At 35.6% G+C, this 16,942-nt stretch overlaps 1 pseudogene; it reads left to right on the top strand.

The window, feature by feature from the left end:
* The first annotated feature begins 655 nt into the window (after nt 1-655).
* Nucleotides 656-1,501, top strand: LOC150057611 (large ribosomal subunit protein eL8 pseudogene; annotated as a pseudogene).
* Nucleotides 1,502-16,942: the final 15,441 nt, after the last annotated feature.

Genomic DNA, 16,942 nt, shown 5'->3' with positions numbered 1-16,942 from the left:
TAGCTTTTGTGATCAATAATGGTAATGTGCCACGTAATCCATAGCTCTACTTCAAGATTTTTGGTGATTATTTGGAGATAAGATTCTCACAAACTTACCTGCCTGAGTTTGTTTTTCACTGGGATACTCATATCTCAGCCTACTGAATAGCTAGGTTTATAGGAAGGGGTATATGTTTTTATTTGTCCTGAGAAACCTGAAAGAAGAACCTTCACAACAAGAAATCCTCTCACTCCCATGGAAGCTACATAAAGTACCATGCTAAGTAAACTGGATGCAAAATTATGGCAGATCTTGTTTCTATGTCAGGGAAATATGGAGTGCTACTAATAAGTAGGCAGACACACAACATTCTGCTCTTCCACAATATGGAATTTTTTTTTAAATGCTTAGTTTTCAAAGTCTATTACTTAGTTTGCTTGATTAATCAATGAAGACAATAACCACTTAGAATTAAAATGTGCTATGAGAAATAGGCAAAGAGTGATTCTCTCCCTAAGCAATGATGTGAATATCCGTCTATACATACAAATAAAACATTTCAAGACAGACATGTAAACATCTTCCCCATGCATATTTAACTGAAAGAAATTTTTTCCTGGGAAGCTGATTGCAATTAGTTAACTACTAATTAAAATATAAAAAAATGCTCCAGCCACCCAAGATGCCGAAAGGAAAGAAGGCCAAGGGGAAGAAGGTGGCCCCGGCCCCTGCTGTCGTGAAAAAGCAGGAGGCCAAGAAGGTGGTAAATCCTCTGTTTGAGAAAAGGCCCAAGAATTTTGGCATTGGACAGGACATCCAGCCCAAAAGGGACCTCACCCGTTTTGTCAAATGGCCCTGCTACATCTGGCTGCAACTCCAAAGGGCAACCCTGTACAAGCGGCTGAAAGTGCCTCCTGCAAGCAACCAGTTCACCCAGGCCTTGGACCGCCAGACAGCTACGCAGCTACTCAAGCTGGCCCACAAGTACAGGCAAGAGACAAAGCAGGAGAAGAAGCAGAGATTGTTGGCCCTAGCTGAGAAGAAAGCTGCTGGCAAAGGAGACATCCCCACTAAGAGACCACCAGTCCTTCAAGCAGGGGTTAACACTGTTACTACCTTGGCCCAGAACGAGAAGGCTCAGCTTGGGGTGATCGCACATGATGTGGACCCCATCGAGCTGGTCGTGTTCCTGCCTGCCCTGTGCCGAAAGATGGGTGTTCCCTACTGCATCATTAAGGGGAAACCAGGCTGGGCCGCCTAGTCCACAGGAAGACATGCACCACTGTTGCCTTCACCCAAGTCAACTCCGAAGACAAAGGATCTCTGTCCAAGCTGGTGGAAGCTATCAGAACCAACTACAATGACAGATACAATGAGATCCGTCGTCACTGGGGAGGCAAGGTCCTGGTTCCAAAATCTGTGGCTCGAATTGCCAAGCTGGAAAAGGCAAAGGCTAAGGAACTGGCCACTAAGCTGGGTTAAGTGCGCAATGTTGATTTCTCTGTACATGAAGATAATAAAACTGGCAAGTTGTGGTATTTGTACACAATGGAATTCTATGATGCTGTCAGAAAGAATGACATCGCCCCATTTGTTAGGAAATGGAAAGACTTAGAAAAAATCATATTAAGTGAAGTAAGCCAGACTCCAAGGAACTTAGGCTCAATGGTTTCCCTCATTTGTCATAATCAGTAGAAACCTTGGGCTCTACTAGCAGAGATTTGCAATAGAGCAAAATCTTGATACATAGGACATATAATGTGAAGCTAATTGAAAGGACCTCAAGGATACTGAAACAAAAGCCATATAATGAATGATTGTTGTCCTTAATGTACTATGTTGTCTCTCATCTACTTTGCTCTCCCTTGGTTATCTTATATTGGTATAGTATCTCACTTTGTTATCTGATATATTGAATTTATTTGTATTTGGATATTTGAAATTTGATAGGGAAGGGAGGAAAACCAAGACGGGTGGGGGGTATGGGGGGGCGGAGGGAAACGGGTACCAAGACATGTGAAAGGGTATCAATGTATGTGAATTAATGTACCTTCTATCTGGCAAATATCATGTAACCCTTTTACTAATTACAATAAAAAAAATAAAGTGATAAAAAAATATATAGGTTGTCAACTATCATTAAATGTATCTGAATAAAGGTGTCCAGTCATATTTGATTGACGTCTGAATTACTCAATATTTTTTCCTAAAGAAATAATACAAGGTGGTTAATGTGCATATTAGAATATGCTAATGTAAAATGCAGAGAAGATAATTTCTCCCTCTGTGAAAGGATTATCATTTAGACTAGAAAGTAGCAAGCAGGAATTTTTATAAACCTTCTGAAAATGGACAACACTGTCAAAGGAACTGTCGACAGAAGTTCACCATACTAAAATAACTTGTCACACTCAGCCTGTACTATTATTCCTTTGTTTTGGAAGAATTTTAAGACATATGCTCTTGTATTTAATATATAAACTTGCCCATACATAATCAACCCTAAATTCTCTAACAGAGTCTAGATGTTTTAGAGATTAGTCACTTAATATTTGTCTCTCTTTGTGATACCTCAGGAATGTCTCTGCTGACAGAAGACAAGTAGAAACCCATTTATTGTATATATTATGTAACCATATCACTATAGTGTGCAACATAGCATGTGTTTATAAAAAAAATTTAAAATTTAAAATTCTTATAATCATTAGATGTTATATGTATCACTGTGGATTTGATATATCAGTTCATTAATTTAGGTAGTGTGCTGTTGTATGATTACCAAACATATGACGTTATAATTGATATTAATCTAAGTACACAATATAAAATTTTACTTTATCCTTAAGCAATTTAGTTCAGTTAGTTTTTAAAATTGTTTAAGATATATTTAGTACATTTAGTTTTATATAATTTTTGTTTAAATTTACATTGTATTTTATATTCAGTATGGTGTAGAGGCATTACAGTTACATTCATTTAGTACTGAGTCCATTACTTTTGGAACATTGATAACCCCTCTCATGTTTTTCTCTCACTTTCCCTCCCATACCTCCCAATCTATAGAAATTTTTCCTTTCATTTATAAATCTAACTTTTCATGTATGGAACAAAAGCATGTTAAAACTCAGTTCAAGCAAATATTTAAGTAGATACATTTGCCCAGTAACTGTTCATACAGTCTGATGAAATAATCCATAATGTGAACTGAAATATTTTACATTCTATTGAAACCATCTGAAAAGTCTCTCTTGAGAACAGATGTCACATAGAAGTATTACATAGTCTGTGAGCAATGGTCCCTTACTTTTCTTCCTCATACTTATCTACTTATCTTGTACCTACACTCAGCTCCTGTCTCATATTACATACCACAGATCACAGAATTGGATGCTTTTGGAATCCTATAAACTCATGTAAATGTATGGTCACACTTACCATGCTAATTCCTAAGTCCACTTCTGAATCCACCTGCACCTATAAAACACAGTCTTGCCAGGATGATAACATTCCACTATACACAGCCTCTTTCTTTTCCTGCATGAGAACTAATTCCAACCCTAGAAAAACTTGCTGTTTCTGTGCCAATACAAGTGAATTCAATAGGAGAGATTGCCTTAACAATCAAACTCCAAAAAACAAAAAAAAAAAAACAACATGGAAGAAAGCCATTTCTTTTTTTATATATTTTTATTGTAATTAATAAAAGGGTTACATAATATTTGCCAGACAGAAGGTACATTAATTCAAATACAGTGATAGCCTTTCACTTGTCTTGGTCCCCATTACCCTCCACACCCCCTCCATCTTGGTTTTCCCCCCTTCCCTATCAAATTTCAAATAACCAAATACAAATAAATCCAATATATCAGATAACAAAGTGAGATACTGTAACAATATGAGATAACCAAGAGACAGCAAAAGAGATGAGAGATAACATAGTACATAAAGGACAAAAATCATTCATTATATGGCTTTTGTTTCAATATCCTGGAGGTCTTTTCAATTAGCTTCATACTGTATGGCCTTATGTATCAAGGTTTTGCTCTATTGCAGATCTCTGCTAGTAGAGCCCAAGGTTTCTACTGATTATGACAAATGAGGGAAACCATTGAGCCTAAGTTCCTTTGAGACAGGCTTACTTCACTTAATATGATTTTTTCTAAGACTTACCATTTCCTAACAAATGGGGAGATGTCATTTTTTCTGACATCAGCATAGAATTCCATTGTGTACAAATACCACATCTTGTTGATCCATTCATCAACTGAAGGACATCTAGGTTGGTTCCATATTTTTGCTATGGTGAATAATGCTGCAATGAACATTGTTGTGCTAGTGGATTTAGTATGCCCTAGTTTCTGGATGGTTGGGTGCCGGGGCCAGCCGGCAGCAAACCAGGGTTCGCAGATTGGGATTCCTGAAATAGGGGGCAAGGACTAGGAAAAAATAGAAGAGAGACAAACAGATGGGGTTCAGGAGGGCTACAGCCCAAATCAGGAGCCACAGCTTAAGAAGCCTGTAGCCCAAGACCATAGTGCAGTTTATTTCCCATTCTGACCTTAAATACACTTCTTTAAAATAGGGAACTGCCAGGGGCTACATTCGTACAAACAGAATCAAGTCTCAAATAGGTTGAATGAGATGCTATCAAGCCCCAAACAGGTTAAATGAGAAGCTATTGACACAGCCCAAAATCATGATAAGAGCTTACTTCCTTGTGTACTCAATTGTGCGGGTCCAAGGTCACTGACCCCACAGTCAGGGTCACTGACCCCACAGTCAGTCCCCAACAGTTGGGTAAATGCCAAGTAGTGGAATTGCTGGGTCATAGGGGAGCTTTATGTTTAGCCTTTTGGGGCACTGCCATACTGCTTTCCATAGTGGTTGAACCAGTTTGCACTCCCACCAACAGTGTAGTAGTAATCCCTCCTGGCCACATCCCTTCCAGCATCTGTTGTTATTCGTTTTCCTGATCCTGGCCATTCTAACTGGAGTGAGGTGGAATCTTAGAGTTGCTAAAAAAGGAAATTAAAGCAGAACTAAGGAAATGAAAAACCTCCCATGCTCCTGGACTGGAAGAATCAACATCGTTAAAATGACAATCTTGCCAAGGGCTGTCTACAAATTCAACGCAATACCCATCAATATCCCAATGGTATTCTTTAAAGAAATAGAAGAGGCAATCCAAAATTTCTGATGGAATAATAAAAGACCCCGTATAGCAAAAACACTTCTTAGCAGAAAGAACAGCACCGGAAGAATTTCAATTCCAAACTTTAGACTCTATTACGGGGCTATAATTATGAAAACAGCTTGGTACTGGCACAAGAACAGGCCTGAAGACCAATGGAATAGAACTGAAGACCCAGATATTAAACCACAGACCTATAGCCACCTAATCTTTGACAAGGGAGCCAAAAAAATAGAATGGAAGAAAGACAGCCTCTTCAACAAGTGGTGCTGGCAGAACTGGTTAAGCACCTGCAGAAAACTAAAGTTGGATCTTCCTTTGTCACCCTGCCTAGAATTAAGTCCAAATGGATGAAAGACCTGGAGGTAAAAGCTGACACACTGAAAACTTTACAAGAAGGAATAGGAGATACACTAGGCCTCCTTGGCACAGGTTGAAATTTTCTTAATAAGGACCAAGAATCCCAGCAAATAAGAGAAAGGCTGCATAAGTGGGACTGCATTAAACTGCAGAGCTTTTGTATGGCAAAGAACATAGCTAGTAAATTAATTAGGAAGCCTACAGGGTAGGAGAAGATCTTCACCAACCAAACAACGGACAAAGGCCTCATATCTAAAATATATCAACAGCTCAAAAAATTGAATCACTCCAAAGCTAATCTCCAAAGTAACAACCATCCCATTAAAAAATGGGCCAAAGACTTAAAGAGAGTCTTCTCTGAAGAAGAAACAAAAATGGCCTATAGACACATGAAGAAATGCTCAACATCTCTGGTCATAAAAGAAAGTCATTTCTTTAACAAATTGTGCTAGCAGAATTGGTTAAGCACCTGTAGAAAAATAAAACTGGGTCCTTATATGTCACCCTGCACCAGAATTAATTTGAAATTGATCAAAGACTTTAAGTAAAAGCAGATACCCTCAAAACTTTAAGGAGGTAATAGGAAATAATATTAAGACTTATTAGAACACATTGAAACTTTCTTTATAAAGGTCCAGAAGCACAACAAATTAAAGAAATTTTTGGACTCTATTAATGGGACTGCATTAAACTGCAGAGCTTCTGTATGAAAAAAATGGCATAGCTGGGAAGTTAAATAGAAAGCTTACAGAGTGGAAGAAGCTGTTCACTAGCCATATAATAGACAAGGGCCTCATAAGTAAAATATACAGCTCAAAAACTTGAATTTCTCAAAGGCAAAACCTCAAAGAAACAAATATCCCATTAAAAGGTCAACTAAAGACTTAAAGAGAAACTTCTATAAAGAGGAAGTAAAAACGGTCTATAGACACATGAAGAAATACTCAACATCTCAGGCCTTAGGAGAAATACAAATCAAAACAGCTTTGAGATGAAATCTCAAATGGCCTTTATCAAGAAATCAAATAACAACAGATGCTGGTGGGGTTGAGGCCAGGAGGGATCACTACTACACTGTCAGTGAGAGTGTAAATGTATTCAACCACTCTGGAAAGAAGTACGCAATTCCTCAAAAGAATGAACATAGAGCTCCTTTAAGACCCAGTAATGCCACTCCTTTGCATTTACCCAAATGACCAGAGAAAAGGGCATACTAAAGCTACTAGCACAATGATGTTCACTGTAGCATTATTTACCATACCTAAGATATGGAACCAACCCAAATGTAAATGAATGGATCAAGAAGATGTACTTATACACAAGGAATTCTATGCTTCCATCAGAAAGAATGACATCGCCCCATTTAAAAGGAAATGGAACAACTTGGAAAAAATCATATTAAGTGATGTAATCCAGACCCAATGGAACATAAGCTCAATGGTTTCCCTTATTTGTAATAATTAGTACACATCTAGGATTCTCCTAATAAATGATCACAGTAGCTCAATAGGTATGTACATATGATCATACAGGATGATACTAAATGAAATGAACTCTAGGATATGGAAAGAAGAGGTTTATCATTGTGGTTGTTGTTCTTAATGTACTGTGTTCAGTTATTTCTTTTTTCTTTTTATTCCCCTTATGGTTAATGTCATGTGGTTACTCTATCTATTTTATCACCTGGTATATTGAATATATGTTTGTTTATTTATTTATTTGAAATAGGGAAAGAGGAAAACAAGATGATTGGGAGGGGTAGAGGGAGGTAAAGGGAGACAAAACCATGAAAAGTGTTCACGAAGGAATGTATCCATTACCCAAAGAATGTAACTGTGAACCCTCTATATATTATCCCTACTTTAAAATACAATTAAAAGAAGAATCTAACTCCAGCTCATTGTATTGGAAGGGAGTAGAGCATTGCTGATTAAACACTCATCTTTACATTCTCCCATGGAATAATTCAAGGCTTCATTCTACATTATTCATCATAGGATCCCCCAAAGGTCTAAATCTTAGTTGTTTCAAACAGAAATCCATGTAACAACACCAGCCTTATTTGCATTTCTTTCATACACTTTTTCAACAGTACATTTACTCTAGTGATTTCTGGGATCATCTCCAAATCCTGTACCTTTTTATCTTCAAAGTGAGGTCAGTGCTGGGTTGAGCTGGAATATCCAAAGCATTTGATTTATCTGAGGCAAGCCAAAGTTGGGGGAACCAGCTCAAGTTTTCGTCCGTGTGATCGAGTAATCTGGCATTGAAATGACAGCAGTTCCTCATTGCACACATTGTATTTCTTACTTCATGACTCTGTCTTCTCATGCTGTTTTCTGTGCTTTCCAATTTCTTTCTTATTCCATTCTTTATCTTCCCTTTGCCTTCTTTTAAAGATAGCTCAGATATACTGTTTCAAGACAATTTCTAAGCTCTAATAAAGATTCTTCCATAGACGGCAACAGGAATTTCACTCTTTTATTTTTAACACATATCCAATCTCCCAAACCACATTAGAAACTTCTGGTGTACAGAAACAGGATTTATTTGCCTTTGTGTTTCCAGAATAACCCAGTTCTTGGTATGTACTCAGCACTTAAAATAATAAATGAATTAATACTCTTTTTCTCCAAAAAATACTTATAAGTTGTCAGGTAATCTTCTATTGGACTTACCTATATTAACTCATTCAATCCTCATGACAGTCTTTTGAAGAAAGAACTATTATTGGTATTAAAAAAATAATCAGGAAACTGAAGCAGAATGAGGCTGTGACCTTAGTCACACACATAGCAACTTATGAGAATCTCTGCTCCTCACATCATTACCAATCCTTTGAAAAATTATTAGAAATACTTATTGTCCTGATGCTCTGAACCTATTGCCTATATGCTTGTCTGAACACATTACAGTGGCTTACTTAGTCTTAGAATAAATTTTTTTAACTGAGTTGTACTATTTAGAGACCCAGATGCTAAAAGGAAAAAAAAAAGAATACAATTTTAAGAAGACCAACAAAAGCTGCATTTCTTGAATTAAGTCATATTTTTGGTTGCACTAAGAGTTAGACTCATGACCGTATTCTTTCTAAGCAAATGCATTACTACTCGAGTCAAGTCTACAGTCTCATTTGACATTGGTTACTTTCTGTTTTGTTTTTGTTTTTCCAGTCCTAGTGACTGAACTCAGGGCCTGAGCATTGTCCGTGGGCTTTTCTCAAAGCTAGTGCTCTACCACAGCACCACTTCCAGCTTTTTTTTATGTATGTGGTTTCGAGGAATCGAACCCAGGTCTTCGTGCATGCTAGGCAAGCACTACCACTAGGCCAAACTCTGGGCCCACATATTGGGTACTTTTAAAATGGGTCTATATGTCTAGGAAGGTGAATACAACTGCACCCATTTGAAAATGGTTTCTTGGGGACCTGTTTTTGCCAGGATTGGCATTGAACCTCTATCACCCTATCTCTACCTCCCATTTAGTAAAAGTCACTATCAGTGATTTGAATCAAATAACAAAAAATCCCTGATTCAAACAAGTTTTTATCACTTTTATAAATTTTATGTTTGTGTACAGCTTTCAATGAATGAACTCTCATAAATAATAACTTAAATATTATTAAGCACTGGTAAAATATACTTTCATTATAATCCTGCAAGTCCCCAAAGCAGATTTTCCCACATAGTGGAAGATTACCTAAAAATTTAAAATTCCATGCAAATTAAGATTCTCTGTTCTGTCGTTTTTGGTTTTTAGAAATTAATATTCTTTGAAGATGTGTGTCAAGTGATTATTTATGAAAGCTAAATGGTACTCAATTCTAATATATAATTTAAATATGTAAATAGAACCAAAATTCTCGGCCTGATACTCACAGTGTTAATGGCCATAAGCTGAGTTTAGAGAATTGGCCCATAGAGATGTTATACAGCCTGCCTCAACAGTGTGCATCCTGTTTCCTTTCAAGGGGCCTACATTAGTCACATAAGCTAAAATTGCACAATTTGGTAAATATTCTGTGTCCTTAGCCTCTATGCAGGAAATATGCTAATATATTTCTCTTCTATCCCCTTGATACTCCTTTAGACTTGAAAGAAATTTAATTGTTATGACATTGTATTCTATTAAGATCACTTTCCCACTTCTATAGTTATCATAAGGTACATCATAGGCATAAATGGACATGTGGAAATGAAATCCCCCTATAAAAGTAACTGTGATTAAAATTGTGATGATAAGACAATAGAACACTCCTAATATATACATATATATGTATATTTACATAAATCAAGTTTATTTTTCCTTAAAGGCAATTTGTTGTCATTTAAATGTGATTTACAGAAGGTTTACATTAACTTGAGTCAGATAAAGATTACATTTTTTTGTGAATGTGTCACCCCTTCCCTTTATCTCTTCTATTTTTTCCCTCCTTTTCTCAACCACAAGTTATTAAGTTCCTTTTCAACATACAATGTACTCTAGGCAATCACAAAGAGTGACCTCACAGGATAATACATGTAGGAGAGGAACACAAAGTTGCAATACCTATGTGTATGAGATCATATTAGAATAATATTTATTGAAATGTTCTCCAGAAAAAGGAAACAAGATTTTTTTCTTTTAGTTGTTGTTCTTGGTTTTTTTTTTTTTTTTCCTTTGTTTCTTGTCTGTTCTTTGGCTGCTATTGGAAGGGAAAGTGGGGGTGAGGGAAAGGGGAGTACAGAAACGGTGGGACAAAGGATGAAAAATGCAGCAGTAGTACTCACTAGACACTAACAGAAAACAAAACAAGTTCAAAATACCAAATTGAAAAACAAATTTTAAAATCTAAGTACTTTAGATTAAAATTTAGAAAAAAAAATTAAAATCTTCAATGATCAAGACTATGTGAAGAGATTAATTTTGCTATGCAAACTAATAATTTGGTCTTTACATTTTTTACTATTATTTTCAACAATCTCATGTAAGCTCTGTTCAGTGATTTACTTTCATAAAATCATAGATTAGTTCTATGCTTTATTTCTCTAAAATTACCAATTTCATCTATATAATTTAGAATACTTTTCCATATACAGTTCAGGTTCTTGCCTGTACTATTTCAATACATACTAAAATCCTAAAAAATTAGATGTAATTGTTTATTATGATTTGTAAATGTAATTTTAAAAGAGTACATTAAACCAGGCCAGGAGTTTAGTCTAGTGGTGGAGTGCTTGCCTATCATGCCCGAAGACCCAGGTTCCATTCCTCAGTACCACATACATAGAAAAAAGCTGGAAGTGAAAAAGGGTATCAATGTTTGTGAAGTAATGCACCTTCAATCTGGTGAATATAATGTAACCCTTCTATTAATTACAATTAAAATATATGAAAAGAAAAGAAAAGACATGGAAGTGGTGCTGAGGTTCAAGTGGTAGAGCTGTAGTCTTGAGAAAATCCAAGGACCCAAGGACAGTGCTCGGGCTCTGAGCTCAAGCCCAGGACTGGCAAAAAAAAAAAAAAAAAAAAATGAGTACATTAAACCATGTAGAATTAAGTACAAAAAAGTCTGTAAACCAAACTGACTTTAAACATGAGTATGTTGATTCGGGATTGATGAGACCCTTCTCATTATGGTAGCCAAGTAATTCTTATCTTCCTTCAGAATGAGACTCTCAAGGCCAACTTTATCAGAGTTCCCAACTTCAGTATACTATTTTTTCATTTGCCTTAATAAGCTAGGCTATGGGGTATAGTATATGTATCATCCCTTCAAGTCTCAGAGGTTCATTATAACTTTTGCTAGAAAAGACTCCTTGTAAAAAATGACTTCTTGTATATATTTTTTTCCATTATCTTCCAGGTATAGCCCATTTCACATTTGATTTGGAAATAACTACCAGATGAGTTGCATTGTAATCACTGAAAAACTTTAACTAGGTTTTTTGTTGTTGCTGTTATTTGGTTTTGGTTTTTGTTTGTTGGGGGACTTGAATTCTGGGCCTTGGCTCTGTCCCTGATCTCTTCAACTCAAGGCTAATGCTCTACCACTTGAGCCACAGCACCACTTCCTGTTTTCTGGAGTTTAACTGGAGATCCAAATCTCATAAACTTCTGTGCCTGGGCTGAGTTTGAACTGAGATCCTCAGATCTCAGCTTCCTGAGTTGTTAGAATGGCAGGTGTGAGTCACCAAGTATCAGCTGTAATTACATTTTTGAAAAAGATAATAGCCATTATTGGTGAGGATCAGAGAGATAGAGAATTTTGTGACTTTTAGTAAGTCATTTAAATTGGTCTTATTGTAGATTTTTAGAAGTCAGAGTTATCAAAAATGCCCCAAACCATAATGTTTTCGATACAAAATGGTGTGTGTAGTACAAATATTGAATGGTTAGCATAGTATAATACACTAATGTAGTTCGTCCTCTGAAACATATGTATGTGTCATGGTGAATAATTCCCACTCTTATTTAAATGCATTGGTGAAATCTCTAGTTTTTGCTATGATTTGTTTCTCACTCTGTGGGAGGGGAAAATATTCTACCTTGCATAGTATAAAATATATTTATATTCCCCAAACAAATTGTGTTCAGATCACTTGAGAAGCACTTCTCTGGAAGGCTAACCCACTGATGGAAAAATTATTCATGTTTTCAAATTCAGTCTATTTATCATTCCTTTGACTATGACTCCGAACAATTTAATGTGACATCATATTAAATGAAGAACTCAGTTTTTACAAGGGCCAAGGAGTCAAAGGACATGAGTGACTTTACTAATTGCAAATAAAATTTTCTTCCTTCCCACAATTACTATTTCATTAGTGATCTTAGTTGGAAAATTTATGCACCAATCAGAAACCACAGAAAAGTATATACAAACAGTCCCTGAGATATCAAGATGATATTTAGTTATTTTTTTTAAATTTGTAAACAGTATTGTTATATGGATCAATCTGGCCTGGAATTCATTATATAACCAGTCCAGTCTGGCCTTTACTTTGTGATACCTCTGCCTTAGTCTCTTAAGTGCTGAGATTAGAGACAGGCATATCAGACCTGGTAGTAGGATTTAAATATGTTCTGTGAATTTCTCTTTTCATGATTGAATATTCAAATATGTACAAGATTTATTTTTTATTTTAATTTAATTTTATTGTCAGGGTGATGTACAGACGTGCAGGGGTTACAGTTGCATAGGTAAGTACATCTCTTGTTGCATGTGTCAGAGCGACATGTATGCTCTTGTGGAGAAATACCCTGCTTTTCCTTAGAGAATTAGTTAATTGATAGAAAGAAGGCAGATATGTGCTGATATGGGACTGATAGCGGTGAGAAGCACGTAAATAGCATGTTGAATTTTGGGTTATTAGGAACCAAGGGGCCTTTGAATTCATCATTCATCTGCCCAGAGCCAGGAAAATGAATGAAAGCACATGACTTGGAAAATTACAAGTAATTTATGGAGGATTTTACTCCACTCCAAAAAGAAAAGTATTTGAAAGGAGGTCTGGGTTAGAAAGAAAATTGTGACAAATACAATATATTCTCTAACTCTAATTTTATTATGAAAAAACACATCTGAGCTTATGAAAAGGTTTATCATATGATTTTTTGTTTCATCCTGTTTCTCTGATGTATTAATAATAAATCAAGGTAGGGATTATCATGAACATTGTTATAGGAATAGAGAGGTAGCATGGAAGGAATTTATTTAGTAGCTCATATTGGAATTCTCAGGGCAGCTGGAAAGCTTTAATTGCAGGCCTCAGATGCACTTTGTTTTAAACTTAATCTTGATAATATGTTGATTGATTAGAGTCTAAAAGACTTCTAAAATCTTCCCTGCCATCCTCTTATTACGTGCATTATGGTAGGACTTTGGAGTTGAGCTTTTCTTTTCTTTAAAAAAATTAATAGTCCACCTTTTAAGAGCACAGTTAAGGGATTAGGTATACATATCTATATTTGGGGGTTATTTGGAATAAGGAAGCCTTAAAAATACTTAATTCAGATCATGGAGAAGCTTGATGAATTATCTTTATTCAAAATCTAAACCTAACTTTCCAGTGAGCTGAATACTAATGCCATTTGAAATATTATTTCTCTCAATTTGTGGAACTGAGTTGGAAGAAAATGTCAAATTTTAGTATGTAAATCATTTTTATGAACTTCACATGAAATACTTAAAGTTATAAAAAGGTTTAAACACAAAATAGCACATATGTGTGTGTGTGTGTATGTGTGTGTGTGTGTGTGTGTGTGTGTGTGTGTGTGTATAATTGGGGACTTTGTATTCTAGAGATAAAACTCAATAACCTGCAAATAGAGATCTTTTATCTTTATTACTAATATAATTACAAGTGATATTATATGAACGTATATCTCCTTTCTTCTGTCCTCAATGTCTCTGTCTCTGTGTTTCTACGTCTTTTTTCCTCTTTCTTCTCTCTCCTGTTTCATACTAGATTGCTTATATATGGCAGTACTAGGGCGTGAATTTAAGGGCTGGGAACTGCCCCCTTACATCAATGAGCAATCCTTTTGCTATATTATTTTAAACACAGCTCCACTTCAGGCTTTTTGGTGTTTAATTAGAAGCAGTAACTTCATGGACTTTACTGCAAAGGCTAGCTTTGAATTGCCGTTATCAGATTTCCAACTTCTGAGTAGATGAGGTTAGAGGTGTGAGTCACCAACCCAAGACCACATACACATATTGGTTGTGACATATTCCTTAGTTTTGACAGCAGCAGTGTATGTTAGAGCTATTCAAGTTTCAATATATACATGTTCCAATATATTTTAAAAGAGAAAACATATAAACAAACCTTTTCCATTGTTACTTAGAAAGCCTGGGGGGGGGATTGAAAAGTTGAAGAACAGAGAAAATACTATGACCAAGGAAGTTCTCAGTAAGTCTTTTATCCAGGGTCAACTCTTTTACATACCCTATTCAAATCAGATATGCTTCACCAAAAGAAACTTGGGGCCACAGACAACTGTGGAACTGTGTCTAGATCTTCATTTAGAGACTTCTATGGAATGTAAAACACCAAAACAGCAGCCATCTTGAACTGATAAAAAGGGTGCATTACTTCAGTTCACCTCTAATAACTTTTGTAGGGAGAGGGAGACGAGAAAGTGGACAAAAATGAGGGAAGACCTAACACTGTTACACAATAAATGTATTCATTCCTGTGCCTGTGCGACTGTGGTCTCACTGTATATTACCTTTTACAATAAAATTAAATTTAAAAAAAGGTTCATTGAATGAATATGAGCCTGAGGAGCTTCAAGGCAGTTTCATTACAAGCACTGCAGGAAGCATTATGTATAAAATGCTCATAAAAATATAAATAACCACAAAATTAAGCAAGCATTTCCAACAGAGATATTTGCCACTGAAATATATTGTTAGTCATTACTATATTATTCTGATTTATTTGCTTATTGAAATGAAAGCAATCCATGTATGCAAGTGGAGATACCATCATTTATAAATAAATACATTCGGCTTCATAATATGTAAGAAACAGGGTTCTAAGCTTTTGGTTTTTCTGGCACTTGCATGCAAATGCTCATAAAATGAAATCAAAGTGCTAATCATACCAATGTCCTCATTCTTATAATCTCACTGGTACCTGATGCAGTTTTTATTTTTTATTTATTTTTTAAAGAATTTATTAACATTGATTTTTACATCATATTTCAAATGACATGTCTAACAAACAAGTGTTCAAGAAGGGAATCTCTATATACAATCACTGGCACTTAGTTTTTAGAACATAATCAAAATTAAGCTAAGGGTTTGTATATCATATTAATCTATGTAATAAAATACTATATCTATAGAGTAATAGGTTTTTATGTCTATGTAGTTGTGTTTATATTTCCAATACCATGTCCACAGAATCGGGTATGCAAATATTGAGTCCTCACTTTTGTACTGTTTGGATCTAATAGCCACATATTAAGGATACCATGAGCCTTTTGTTCCTTTGGTCTAGACTTGTCTCAGTTTTTATTTTTATTTATTTGTGTGTGTGTGTGTGTGTGTGTGTGTGTGTGTGTGTGTGTGTGTGTGTTAGAGGAGAACTTGCTGAAATGACTCATAATCTCAGGAAGAGACTTTTCCCATTAGAGAAGTTGTAGGCAACATCCCACCTGATAAAAATATGAGACAGAATCCAAATCCAGTGTCTCCCAAGTTTTTGGTTTGGTCTTCTCAGTTGACCTTGAGCTTCACTAAAATCTTTCTGTTTTATGCTTTTTGCTTTGTTTAAATTATCATAAATTGATTGAACAAATAAGTTTTATCATAACAATTCCATACATACATGTAATGTTTATTGATCATAGTTATCTCACATTTTATCCTTTCTTATATTCCCTTTTCCTCCTTTTCCTATTCTTATCCCTAATAGTCTTCCTCTGCACCTTAAATTCCACTTGCAGAACTTATACTATTGGGACCGGCTATGTTCACTTAGCCCTATGATCATTGTTCTATGCACTTTACTAAAATATCTACATTTCAGCTGTTCCAACCATTTGCAAGTAGACTACTGATGTGCCCTAAGAAATGAAGAATGCGTAATAGCCTACTGTCTTCTGATTAAATCTCCAGGTTTTGGTGGGTCCAAAACCTGGGGCTTTGATCTTCCTAAGAGTTTCAGCCTTCAGGCTTTCATTGATTGCTCAGTATATCTCACTCCAAATCTGTTCCAGAGAAGCCATTACTCCCAATCCTTAGATTACTCTGCACTGCACTATCACTATGAAAAAAGAATGAAGGGTGTTTTCTCACTCAACTGAGATGAAAGGCCAGAATTTGAGTCTTGGAATTTTTTTTTAATCTTTTCTTCTACAGACGTGTGTTAAAGAGAAAATCAAGCATATGTGTTGCTTCTCCCATTTCATAGCTAGGGCTGAGAAGTGATCTTCTTTGAATCTTTGCCATAAAAAATCACAAGTGGTGCTCCATAAGACTTCATCCTCCATAGGTATTTCTTCCTCATAGTAGTGTGTACTTGGTCTCCATTAAAATTACTATTTGAGTTCCCTATCATTTTATGGCTGAAACAGTTTTTATAACATCAGCCACCTTATTTCCACCTCCCTGTAGGTGAGAATTACGGATATAACATACTGTACTCATTTCTGTATAATCTTATTACATATGCCAATTAATATAAATATTTTAAAAATATTATCTTTAAGTAGTTGTATCAAAGGATTTGTTTCAATGTTTCAATTAATGAATAGAAGATTGAGAATAAAGAGATTATAATTACAAACAGAAACCTAATAGTCTTATTTGTTTGTTTTCTGCTAGTCCTGGGCCTTGAGCATTTTTGTTCTCAAGGCTAGGGCTATATTAATTTTAAAAAAATAAAATAAAAAAAGAAGAGTTTCATGGATTCT

Source organism: Megascapheus bottae, chromosome 10, assembly GCF_031878675.1.
Source record: "Megascapheus bottae isolate mThoBot1 chromosome 10, mThoBot2.hap1, whole genome shotgun sequence".
NCBI lineage: Eukaryota > Metazoa > Chordata > Mammalia > Rodentia > Geomyidae > Megascapheus > Megascapheus bottae.
The sequence above is the reverse complement of the archived record's forward strand: the minus strand, read 5'-3'. Positions and strand labels throughout refer to the sequence as shown.